Here is a 12,942-nt window from a genome sequence, read left to right on the forward strand (position 1 = left end):
GTGGGAATAGAAGGATCATATCTCAACATAATAAAAGCCATATATGAAAAAACTAAAATCAACATCATACTCAATGGGAAGAAACTAAACGTATCCCCCTTAAGAATGGGAACAAGACAGGGATTCCCACTTTCACCACTCTTACTCAATGTAATACTGCAAGCCTTAGCCACAGCAATTAGACTTGAAGAAAAAATGAAAGGAATCCAAATTACAAAGGAGAAAGTGAAACTGTCATTAATTTTCAGATGACATGATATTGTACATAGAAAACCATAAAGATTCCATCAAAAATTCTCTAGAGTTAATAAATGAATTTGGCAAAGTAGCAGGATATAAAATTAACGTCAAGAAATCAACAGCATTCTTATACACCAATGATGAACTCACAGAAAGAGAAACTAAAAAAACAATCCCTTTACCATCGCAGCAAAAAAATTAAGATACCTAGGAATAAACTTAACCAAAGAAGTAAAGGACCTCTTCACAGAAAACTACAGGTCATTAGAAAAAGAAATAGAGGAAGATATAAAAAAGTGAAAGCACATATCTTATTCATTGGTTGGAAGAATTAACATCATTAAAATGTCCATACTACCCAAAGCAATCTATAGATTCAATGCAATCCCCATCAAGATACTAATGACATACTTCACAGAACTAGAACAAATACTCCAAAAGTTTATATGGAACCAAAAAAGACCCCGAATAGCCATAGCAATCTTGAAAAAAAAGAACAAAGTATGAGAGATCACATTACCAGATATCAGGTTATATTACAAAACTACTGCAATCAAAACAGCCTGGTACTGGCACAAAAACAGGCATATAGACCAGTGGAACAGAACAGAGAATCCATAAATTGACTGAAGACAATATGCTCTATTAATATTTGACAAAGGTGGCGAGAGCATATAGTGGAGTCAAGATAGGGTCTTCAATAAATGGTGTTGTGAACATTGGACAGATACTTGCAAAAAAAATGAAGCTAGACCACCAACTTACACCATGCACAAGAATAAACTCAAAATGGATAAAAGACTTAAATGTAACTCATGAATCCATAAAAATGCTAGAAGAAACTGTAGGCAACAAAATCTCAGATATCATACACAGCAGAATTTTCACTGATACATCACCTAAGACAAGAGAAACAAAGGAAAAAATGAACACCTGGGACTACATCAAACGAAAAAGCTTCTGCACAGCAAAAGATACAAGCATCAAAATGAAAAGGGAACCCCCTATATGGGAGACCATAATTACCAATGATGCATCAGCTAAGGGATTAATTTCCAAAATATATAGAGTACTCATACAACTCAACAAAAGGAAGACAAAGAACCCAATTAACAAATGGGCAGAGAACCTAAATAAACACCTCACCAAACATGACATACAAATGACCAAGAGACATATAAAAAAATGCTCAACATCACTAATCATCAGGGAGATGCAAATTAAAACAACTATGAGGTATTACCGCATACCTGTCAGAATGGCCGCCATCAACAAAGCATCAAACAACAAGTGTTGGCGAGGGTGTGGAGAAAAGAGCACGCCAATACACTGCTTATGGGAATGCAGACTGGTGCAGCCACTATGGAAAACAATATAGTGTTACCTCAAAAAATTCAAAATTGAACTTCCATTTGACCCAGTGATCCCACTTCTAGGAATATACTCTAAGAAGCCAATCAGAAATAATATATGTACCCCCATGTTCATAGCAGTACTATTTACAATAGCTAAGATCTGGAAACTGCCCAAGTGTCCATCAGTAGACAAATGGATAAAAAAGCAGTGGTACATATACACAATGGAGTACTATGCAGCTGTAAGAAGGAAAGATCTCTTATCCTTTGAGATGACATGGAGGGACCTGGAGAGTATTATGCTAAGCGAAACAAGCCAAGCAGAGAAAGACAAATATCACATGATCTCACTTATTTGTGGAATAAAATGAACTAAACAAATTGATGAACAAAACTGACCCAGATACATAGAAGTAGGGTACAGACTGACAAACCTCAGAAAAGGGGGTGTTGAGGGGGTGATGGAGAGATAAACCACAGAACTTATATGCATGTACGCATAACCAATGGACATAGACAACAAAGCTGGGGATGGGGTGGAGGGGATGAGGAGGAGGGTGTCAATGGGGTAAAAGGAGAAACATCTGTAACAAAAACAAATTAATAAAAATAAATTTTAAAAAATATGAAGAACTGTTCTTCTATGCAATCATAACCAAAATACCACCAAGTTAGTTAAAGAATATTGACAATCTAATTCTAAAATTTATGTGGAGATGAGAAACACCCAGAATAACCAACACAATTTTGAAGATGAACAAAGTTGGAGGAATGATCCTACCTGCTTTTAGGCTTACTAAAAAGCTATAGAGATCATCAAAGTGTGGTATTGGTAAAAGGACAAATAGTTCAGTGCATCTAAGTAGAGAGCCTAAAGTTGACTGACGTAAATACAATCATCTGATCTTTGATAAAAAGATAAAAGTTAATACAATGGAACAATGGTGGTGTCTTCAACAAATGGTGCTGGAACAACTGGATATCCCATGCAAAAAAAATAACTTTGATACAGCTTTCATACCCTTTACAGAAATTAATTCAAAATTGAGCATAGAGCTAAATGTAAAACTATAAAACTCCTAGAATATAAAGTAAAAAAATAGAAATAAAGTAGAAAGAGAAAACTAGATGGTCTTGAGTATGGTAATGTTTTTATGGATAAAACACTAAGGACACTATCCATGAATAAAAATTGATAATCTGGACTTTATTAAAGTTAAAAACTGGTCTGTGATAAACAAAAAGAGAATGAGAAGATGAGCCACAGATTGGGAGAAAATGTAAAACACCCATGTGATATCGGACTATTAATCAAAATATACAAAGAACTCTTATACTTTAGAATAAGAAAACTAAAAATCCAATTAAAACTGGACCATGTCCTTGCTGGTGTGGCTCAGTTGGTTGGGTGTTGTTTTGTGCATTGAAATGTTGCCCGTTTGATTCCTAGTCAGGGTACATGCCCGGGTTGCAGACTCCATCCTTGATAGAGGGCATGAAGGAGCAGTTGCTTGATGTTTCACTCTTACGTCAATATTTCTCTCTCTTCTCTCTCTCTCTCTCAAAAATAACAGACCAAGAACCTTAATAGAAACCTCACTAAAGAATATATACAAACAGTAAATAAGTATATGGCAACATACTCTACATCATATATCATCAAGAGAATGGAAATTAAAACAACAATGAGATACCATTACACATCTGTTAGAATACCAAAATCTGGAAGATTGACAACACCAAGTGCTGATGAAGATGTGGAGAAACAAAACTCTCATTTGGTCTTTGTGGATAAAGAAAATGGTCCAGCCACTTTGGAAAATAGTTAAGTAGTTTCTACAAAATCAAACATATTTTAGATTAGATCCAACAATTGCACAGTTTGGTATTTCCCAAAGGAGCTAAAAATGTATTTCCACACAAAAACCTGCACACAGATGTTTAAAGCAGCTTTATTAATACATGCTAATTCTTATAATCAACCAAGATATCCTTCAGTACATGAATGTATAAATAACCTGTGGTACAGGACAATGAAATATTATTCAATACTAAGAAATATATGTTAGCTAGCAAACCATGAAAAGATATGGAAGAACCTTAAATGCATGTTAAAAAGTAAAAGAAACTAACCTGAGAAGTCAACATACTATATGAATCCAATTTTATAACATTTAGAAAAAGATAAAACCATGGAGACAAAAAAAGATTAGTGATTGTCAGGTTTTGGGGGTAGGGGAGAGATGGATAGACAGAGCATAGATGATTTTTAGGGTAGTGAAAATGTTATGTATGATATTATAAAGATAGATATACATAAAGCCCGGTTGGTATGGCTCAGTGGTTGAGCATCAACCCGTGCACCAAGAGGTCGCCGGTTGGATTCCTGGTCAGGGCACATGCCCAGTTTGTGGGCCCAATCCCCAATGAGGGGCATGTCGGAGGTGATCAATCGATGTTCTCTTTCATTGATGTTTCTATCTCTCTCTCCCTCTCTTCCTCTGTCTCTAAAACAATAAAGAAAAAGAAAAAAAGATAGATATATTTCATTGCACATTTCTCCAAACCCATAGAATGTACAACACCAAGAGTGAACCCTAAGGTAATCTATGGACTTTGGGTGATAATGATGTGTCAATATAGGTTCATCCTCAGTAAAAACACACAATTCTGGTGAATGATTTTAATAATGAGTGAGGTGATACATGTCTGGGGGTGGGGGGGACAGGAGATATGTATATGTGAAATATTTGTACCTTTTTCTTAATTTTGTTGTAAATCTAAAACTTCTCTAAAAAAACTAAAACATTTAAAAAAGATCTTATGTTTTTAAAGAGAGCTTGAACATTTCAGCCAAAAAAAATAGACAACAGTAATTGTGACATGCATCTATAGAAAATAAGGAATAAATTCAAGAATACATTAACAATTCCATTAAAACAAGAAAAGACCAACAAACATCCCAATGATATGCAGAAGAAAATGTGCAAGAAACAGAAGAAACATGAATGATAATAAATATATAAAATTAAGTTCTAATTCACTAGTAAGAAAAATATGTAAATATAAATAAAAGAAAACATAGATGTACACTGACCAGATTGGCAAAAATTAAAATCAGACAAGTTCTAGTATGGGGTCAGTCAAATAGAGACCGGTTCCCTTATATAGTGTTAGTGGGAATATTTATTGAAAAATAATTTTCCATTTTTAATGATATTTTCTAGACTCTATTAGTATACTGTTCAAGATTTATGAGTCTAACAAGTGATTCAGTTTTACTCAACAGCATTTTAAATATTTTAGTGTTATATAAAATAATGGTGCATCTTATAATTAATGGTATTTTAAGATTTGATAAAATATGGCAATAAATTCAAAGATATGTGAATTTTAAGTCACAGTATTTTTGATTCCAGTCTCAACACTGAGTTAAAAAATTTTACATGCCTTTTTGTCTAACTACATTAGTCATATAAGTAAAAATGGAGCTAAAATAAGATAAATACAGGTATGATATGGAAATAAAAAAATACCTGCCTTTCAAGAACGACAGATATCTTCTGTTTTAAAGTTGATAGATGTTATCCCTCCACTGTAGTAAAATATTTTTTCTTTTATATTTTTATGACATTAATCAATAAATCAATTATCTTTAGTCTAGTAAAGGCAACTATTAAATAGGTGCCCAGACTGGAGGGCTATACTTATAAGATAGATGTTCACTTAATAAATCACTGTCAAAATATATTAAAGACATTTTGTAAGGAAGGAAGCACACAGATGATTAAGCAATTAAAAAACAGAATCTTTATACCTGGCAGAATAGAAAATAAACAATATTATAAAATATAGAGAAAAAAAGGTAGAGAGAAAATTTGAATAGCTTCCTTTTAGCTTATAACATTTCATGTATATTATTTGATACAAACATCATGGATGAATGTGCATTTTCATAACTGTTCTGAATAGCCAAGGTATATTCTTGAGACCACTGAAGGAGAAGATACAGTGTAGAGTGGGCAGTGGGGTCACTACCCTACTTCAACCACAGCAGTTCTTTTCTGATCGTGTATTTTAATCACTGGGATAATTTGTTTTAATTTGGCTGGCCATGATTCTAATGTTAAGGTAAAAAGTTTTGTAAGAAAGTTAAAATGAGAACGGAGCTTTGGACGATCCTATTTCTGTTGACTGCATTTTTATAAGGATTCTTTCCATTGCAGGTGTCAGAGAAATGCAATCAAACTTGGCTGAAGACAAAGGGAAACTCACTGTCTCAATTTAAAATGTACAGAAATGTGGCAGGCTTCAAATCCGGCACTCTCTAGGACCCCAAAGGCTGCGTCAGGAGCCAGAGCAAGGCCAACTCAGCGCCCCCCCCCCCTCCCCACCATTATGTGCTAGTGCATTTGGACGGGCTTTTTTTCATCATGGCCTCAAGACAGCTGCAATAGTACAGTTTCTAACTCACACCACATCCCCTTAGCTTCTCATTCAATGGGGAGGAGAAACCTCAGAAGTATAAACAGTTTTGAAAAATCCATCAGCTGTGGCCTGACTTGCAGGGCCATGACCCAGACTAACGTTCCTATAAATCTCTACCTGGGGGCAATGTAACTAGCTCACAGAGAAGTTAAGTCGGAGCCTGACTAGAGCTCTGTGCTTCCCTGCAAAAGTTCGCTGTCCTGTCAGGAATAGTTATACAATTTGTGGTACCGGGTGCAAAACGAAATCATGGGATCCCTCGTTCAAAAGAAGTTAAGGATTTCAAGACAGCAACAACAGAGCATTAAGCTCGGGCTGTTCCAAGCACACGCCATGTGCCCATAAAATCTTAACATTTAAAAACAAATTTTAATCAATAATAATACAAAATATGAAATCCACATTCTTTATTTTCATACATTTTATGTTTTTCTACTTCTGCATCTTAACTTTTATATTTTCTTTGGTATGTATCCCCTTGTCTCCTTCATCTTCACTAAAAAATACCAATACTTTCTGTTCTCAAGTCGAAAAACGTGCTCGCCTTAATACAGGTTTTCCTGCTTGCTTTGCCTCTGACCTCACTTCATTCTTCCCAGTCCTCAATTATAGTTGTCTCCTGGTTTCCCAAAGTGCTTCGCATGTTCCTCATTCTAGTCACCTGTGAAATTCTTTTCCAGTGACAGGTTTCGGTGTTAATTATCTCGGAATCTCACTATAATATTCATGGTATGGAGCTCAGTACCATGCACCCAAGCAGGGCCCAATAAATATTTGATGCCTAAAGGAATATCATTATTTTCTTTCCAACTGTTAGGCTTATTTGAATTGTCAGCTCTGACTGAATTCCCCCATTTAATTAGGTAATGTATATCAGAGCACCAGTGTTATCCTGGTGCTAGTTCGTTCTCAAAACAAAATATAATTCCATTTGACTTTGTGTGATTAAATAATTTATTCAAACATATACATTTTATAGCTCAGAGAAATTTATTTTGTGTTGCTTAATCTCCAGCTCTGCTGTGATTGCAGACAGCATACCAGCATAACATTTTATCTCAAATAAAAAGTGTTTCTATAAACAATTATATTCTGTCATTTTAAAACTGGGAATTCTTTATCCACAAATAATAGTGTGTGTAAGTGTCTGTCTGCGCACATGAGTGTGTATGATTTTCCCTGTGTTATCTTAATAATGTTCCAAACGGCCCTGGCCGGTTTGGCTCAGCGGTTGGAGCATTGGCCAATGGACCAGAGAGGCCCAGGTTCGGTTCCTGCTAAGGGCAGATACCTCGGTTGCAGTTTGTCCCTGGCCTCTGTAGGGGTGGTGTGCGTGGCAGTCACTTGATGTGTCTCTCTCGCATGGATGTTTCTCTCTTTCTCTTCCTTCCTCTCTCCCTCCCGCTCTATCTGAAGATAAGTGCAAGAATGTCCTCAGGTGAGGATAAAAAAAAAATTTTTTTTTAAATAATGTTTTAAATACCATTATACAGAATGGGGCAAAAGTAGGTTTATAGTTTTTCATATAGAAAATAATATAATAATTAATAAATAATAATACAAAAATAAAATCTATGTTTTACATACTCTCAACTGTAAACGTAATTTGCACACCCTGTATTTACATTTAGAAAAGCATTATACAAACATGAAAAAGACTGACTTGCTGGATGTCTTTATAATTATGTTTCATATACCAGGTTGTCATAACTAATCACATTATATCTTAAAATTAATATCAAATAAATGATACCCATATTTTTAAGCAAAATGATATTAGCACAACATTATTTTCTGGTTCAAGACCTTACTAGAGTACAAACATGTTTGCATACCAACCTATAATTGCAAGTGTCGCTGTAGTGGGAGAGCTATTAACATTAGTCAGTGAACATTCAAAGAAACACTGTTATTGAAAGAGATGATAGTAGGCAGATGATTTCATTATTAGTTAGACTGCTTTTTAATCTAGCTGAACAGCCTTCTCCCTCAGTACATATCATAATTTACATTCTTATGGTAAATTTTAATTAAAATGACCAAAAAACTAAATGTATTTCCCAAACATTAAATCTAACTACATAAAATATTTCCCAAGATATTATTTTAAAATTGGAATCATTTTGTATGTCTCTCCATGTTAAGAAAAAATCTCTTAATACTCAGCTTCTTTCTTTTAAAAACCCAATCTATATTTTTTAGAAAAACATATTGTAATAACTATTCTGTAATAGATATTTTCTTATACATTCTTTTACATATCTTAATTATACATTTTAATCTATTTATAGTAAAAAGAATGAAAGATATATAATATTATATCTATATCTATAAATAGATATATAGAGGGATTCAAAGATTATATTCTTACAATATTTATCCTAATATGATTCTATAATCATAATACCAGTGAACATATCTATACTCTAAGTTTCAATACAGACAGGATAATTTTATTAGTTTTACTTTATAACTTAAATGTGGGGACTTTATGTTAGTCAATAAAGAGACAATGAACTTGATGAAAAATTTAAGCTAATTTACTCTCTCTCCCTCACCCTTTCCCTCCCCGTCTCTTCCTCTCTCTCTCTAAAATCAATAAAACATTAAAAAGAAAATAAAAAGTTTAAACTAATTTAGGGTTTCTCAAGGCTACATGTACTTTACATTGTGTAGGAAAATGTTACCTGACTGTACTGCAAAGTGATCCATATGTTCATACTTTAGAACAAGACAAGTGGAACATCATCCTGAAGACACTGACAAAGTTTCTAGGGAGGAAAAGGATTTGGCAAACCAAATTATCCAGACTTGTTATGAACACTGATGTAATTTGTCTATAATCACACGATAATAATCAAATCAAGAATTAAGGAATTATTTAGTCAATTTCATCCATCTGGATGATCCCAGACTTAATCTTTCTTGATCTTAATAACCTAAGAGGATTTTAGATATCTGTAATTTTTTTACATAATTGCCTTAATTTTTTTTTTAACTTTTTCTTCATAATCAAAGCCAAATTTACCCTGAATTGAAATTTCCTCTTTAAATGTATATAGCAGAGTGTTCTGACATGGAATATGTGGTAAAGTTAATACTTTTAAAATATGTGCATGAAGGTAAAGGGATTTACTCTGTTGCTTTTGGAGTGATAGGGAGATAAGTCTCCTTTTTTGCTTGCATTGAAAAAACATTTTTCCAAGAAACTTACTTTATTTAGCACTTGCATGGATTAGCTGAAGATCAGTAACTACATTACATCATCTAAATTTAAAAAATATAACATGTGGCCCTGGCTGGTTTGGCTCAGCGGTTAGAGCGTCGGCCTGCGGTCCAGAGAGACCCGGGTTTAGTTCCCGCTAAGGGCATGTACCTCGGTTGCAGTTTGTCCCCGGCCCTGGTCGGTCTTGCGGGTGGCAGCCACTCGATGTGTCCCTTTCGCATTGATGTTTCTCTCTCTCTCTCTCTCTGTTCCTCTCTCTCCCTCCCACTCTACCTGAACAAAAAAAGGAAAAATGTCCTCGGGTGAGGATAAAAAAAAATATATATATATAACATGTGTGTGTTTAATTGAGGAAATTAGTATATCCGATAAAAATAGCAACAAAACATTGTGTATGTGTATATGTGTGTAGTACATTTTAAAGGCTGTTTTGTTTCTCTAGGGGTCTGGCACATTCTATGAAAACCAGATGAATATAGTGTATGTGTTACAGTAATTGTGTTACATAAAAAAGGATGAATTAAGATATTATACATGTGGTATACCATCTGTTTTCTGCTTTTGTTATATTCATAACATGCATCTGCTTTTATTCAGTTATAAGGAAGCACTGTATCTTAATTTACACCTTAAAATATAGCGAAAAATCAGTTTGGTACATGTAAAAAACTTTATTTTCCTGAAATGTGTGGTAGGATCAAAGAGTAACAAATTTTAAAATTAAAAGTCTATCATTTGCACCTGGCAGGTGTGACTTAATGGACTGATTGTCGTCCCATAGACTGAAAAAATCCTGGTTCAATCCCCAGTCAGGGCACATGCCCCAGTTGCAGGCTCCATTCACAGGAAGGGGCGTGCAGGAGGCAGCCGATCAGTGTTTCTTTCTCATTGATGTTTCTCTGTCTCTCTCCTTCTTTTCTCTCTAAATATAGATAGATAGATAAATAAATAAATAAATAAATAAATAAATAAATAAATAAATCATTTAAAATAAAAGTCTATCATTTGTATAATTTGTCATTTGTCATTCCAGAGAACTGTGAAAACTGATCTTAGAAAGTTATACTAAATTTTTTGTCACATTTGACTCTTAATATCATCTAGATTATAAATTTGTTTTAAAATAATGAGATTTATGCATAAGTATATAAAGGTATCATTTCAAATTATATGTAAAGTGATCATCCTAATATTTTATTTTTAATTAAAATGATCAGGATAAATATTTATATTCCAAAAAGAGAAAGAATAAAATGAACCTGTATTTTATTTATTTTTTTATTTTTTTATCCTTACCCGAGGACATTTTTCCATTTTTTGTTCAGGTAGAGTGGGAGGGAGAGAGAGGAACAGAGAGAGAGAGAGAAACATCGATGTGAAAGGAACACATCGAGTGGCTGCCACCCGCACAACCGACCAGGGCCGGGGACAAACTGCAACCGAGGTACGGGCCCTTAGCGGGAACCGAACCCGGGTCTCTCAGGACCGCAGGCCGACGCTCTAACCGCTGAGCCAAACTGGTCAGGGCATGAACCTGTATTTTAAATGAATAAAATAACGGGTCAGAAGAAGAAAGAGGCACTAATCCAATTAGTGTTGCTGGATCTGTTGTTTTCAGTTGCGTTGGTTCACCAGTGCTGCAACTTAACTGCTATTGAAGAACTAGCGAATAAATATACGTTTGGTATTGTTCAGAAACAGGGTTCTAACAGTGTTAGGAATGTGAGACAGGCAAGGAAGGCAAGGAAGAATCTTGGACTATTGAATTAAAATTTAGAGGTATCAACAAAAACATCACTCTTAATATGCACACACACATATGTATACAATTACAACACATAAGCTGTTTCCAGATACCTCACAAAACAAAAGTGCAGCTCCTTGGTGTAATGGTTGATTCTAGGGGTTGGGTAAGGGTGTGTTTCAGATGAGCCTAAAACTTCTTATGTCTGAAAAACAAGAAAATTAATTAACGATCATGAGATAATAAAAACAGACACAAAGGCACATTTCACTGGCAAACTTAAAAACTTAGAGCATTAAAGTCAATAGGGACAATAATGAGTTATAGTACATTGAATAAAATTAGACTGATTGCACAGTTACACTACATACATATATACATACATGCACACATAGAAAATGCCAATTGATAAATACTGAAAAAATAATAAAATTAGAAACGTTAAAATTTACAATCATTGTAATTGAGGCAAATATTATCAATGAATGCAAACTATTGGGTGAAATTTGATGAAGCACAGATAATTGTATAGTAACATTATTTCCTCATTAAATAAGGTGTAAGTGAAATGTTGATAAACTCAGATAGTATCTCAATCAAGAAATCAAAATTTATACTGATGACAATGAAATTGACCTTGTTGTATTCCTTGCAATGTGATGCAACTAAAGGTACACAGAATCCTTTATGTAGTATTTTTGTTAAATAACCTAAATCTAATCATGATGAATCATTAGAAAACCCATATTAAAAATTTATAAACAACTGGCTATTATAGACTTTTAAAAACAATGTTAATAACGACTGAAGAAAAAAAAAGGTTGAAGTTGTTCTACCATTCTCTATCATTCAGTATTAAATAAAATAAAGGACATATTAACTAAATGAAATGGATTTAATTGGGAAAAAAGTTCTACAAGTAACGTTATCAAGACTTTTGATAACCCTCTCAAAACTACGCAAAGAAATCATCTGTATAATGGAATGGATCACAGACCCCATATTTCATGAAACTGGGAGACATCTGAAATCAAGTAGAAAAATAAAATAAAATTGTGCATAGAGTAACTTAAAGCCTACAAGTCCACACAGAGAGAAAACACAGAGAAGTCAAGCAATTCAACTTGAAGATCGCATCCATCTACCATAGCAGGTAGCTGAAAGGCAGAATTCAAAATTAATAGCAGTTTATAAGTCTTAAGGATCTCTGGATGTGCAGCCTGTAATATAGTTTCTTGAGACATTAAACAAGACTATTCTTAGCCTCTGAAACCCATGGTGCTGATGGAGGGGGTAATTGAGGTGACCAGGCTAAATTTGAGATAATGAAGAGGAAATTCTCATACTGAATGTTGAGGTCCGTGGATCCATCTTTCCTTGCTTCACATCTGAATCTTTGCTTTCCAAGTTGGAGATTAGAGGACACTATAGATATCTGGCTGACCTATTATTCTGGAGGGAAGTCAATATGTCTTTTTTCTTCTATTTCCTAATCATTTAGGCTACAGGTTTATAAAATTAATTAATTTCAAGCTTTTTGCTTCATTTTCTTTATTGCTTTTATGTTTTCTATTTCATTATTTATTTCTGCTTTGATCATCATTATTCTGTTTATTTTGTGTTAATTTACTCTTACTTATCTACTGTCTTAAGGAGGAAGCTGAAGCCATGATTTGAGGACCTTCTCCTTTTATAATATAAATATTTAGTATTAGAAATTTTTGCCTAAGTATGCTTTAGAGACATTCTACAATATCTGATATGTTGTATTTTTATCCAGTTTATAATACTTTTTAATTTATTATTTTTTAATTAATTAATTTATTTTTGTTACAGATGTTTCACCTTTTCCCCCCACTGATTTTCCCCTTCCCCTCCCTCCCTGCCCT

The sequence above is a fragment of the Molossus molossus genome, unplaced genomic scaffold (assembly GCF_014108415.1).
Source record: "Molossus molossus isolate mMolMol1 unplaced genomic scaffold, mMolMol1.p scaffold_m16_p_9, whole genome shotgun sequence".
NCBI classification, from domain to species: domain Eukaryota; kingdom Metazoa; phylum Chordata; class Mammalia; order Chiroptera; family Molossidae; genus Molossus; species Molossus molossus.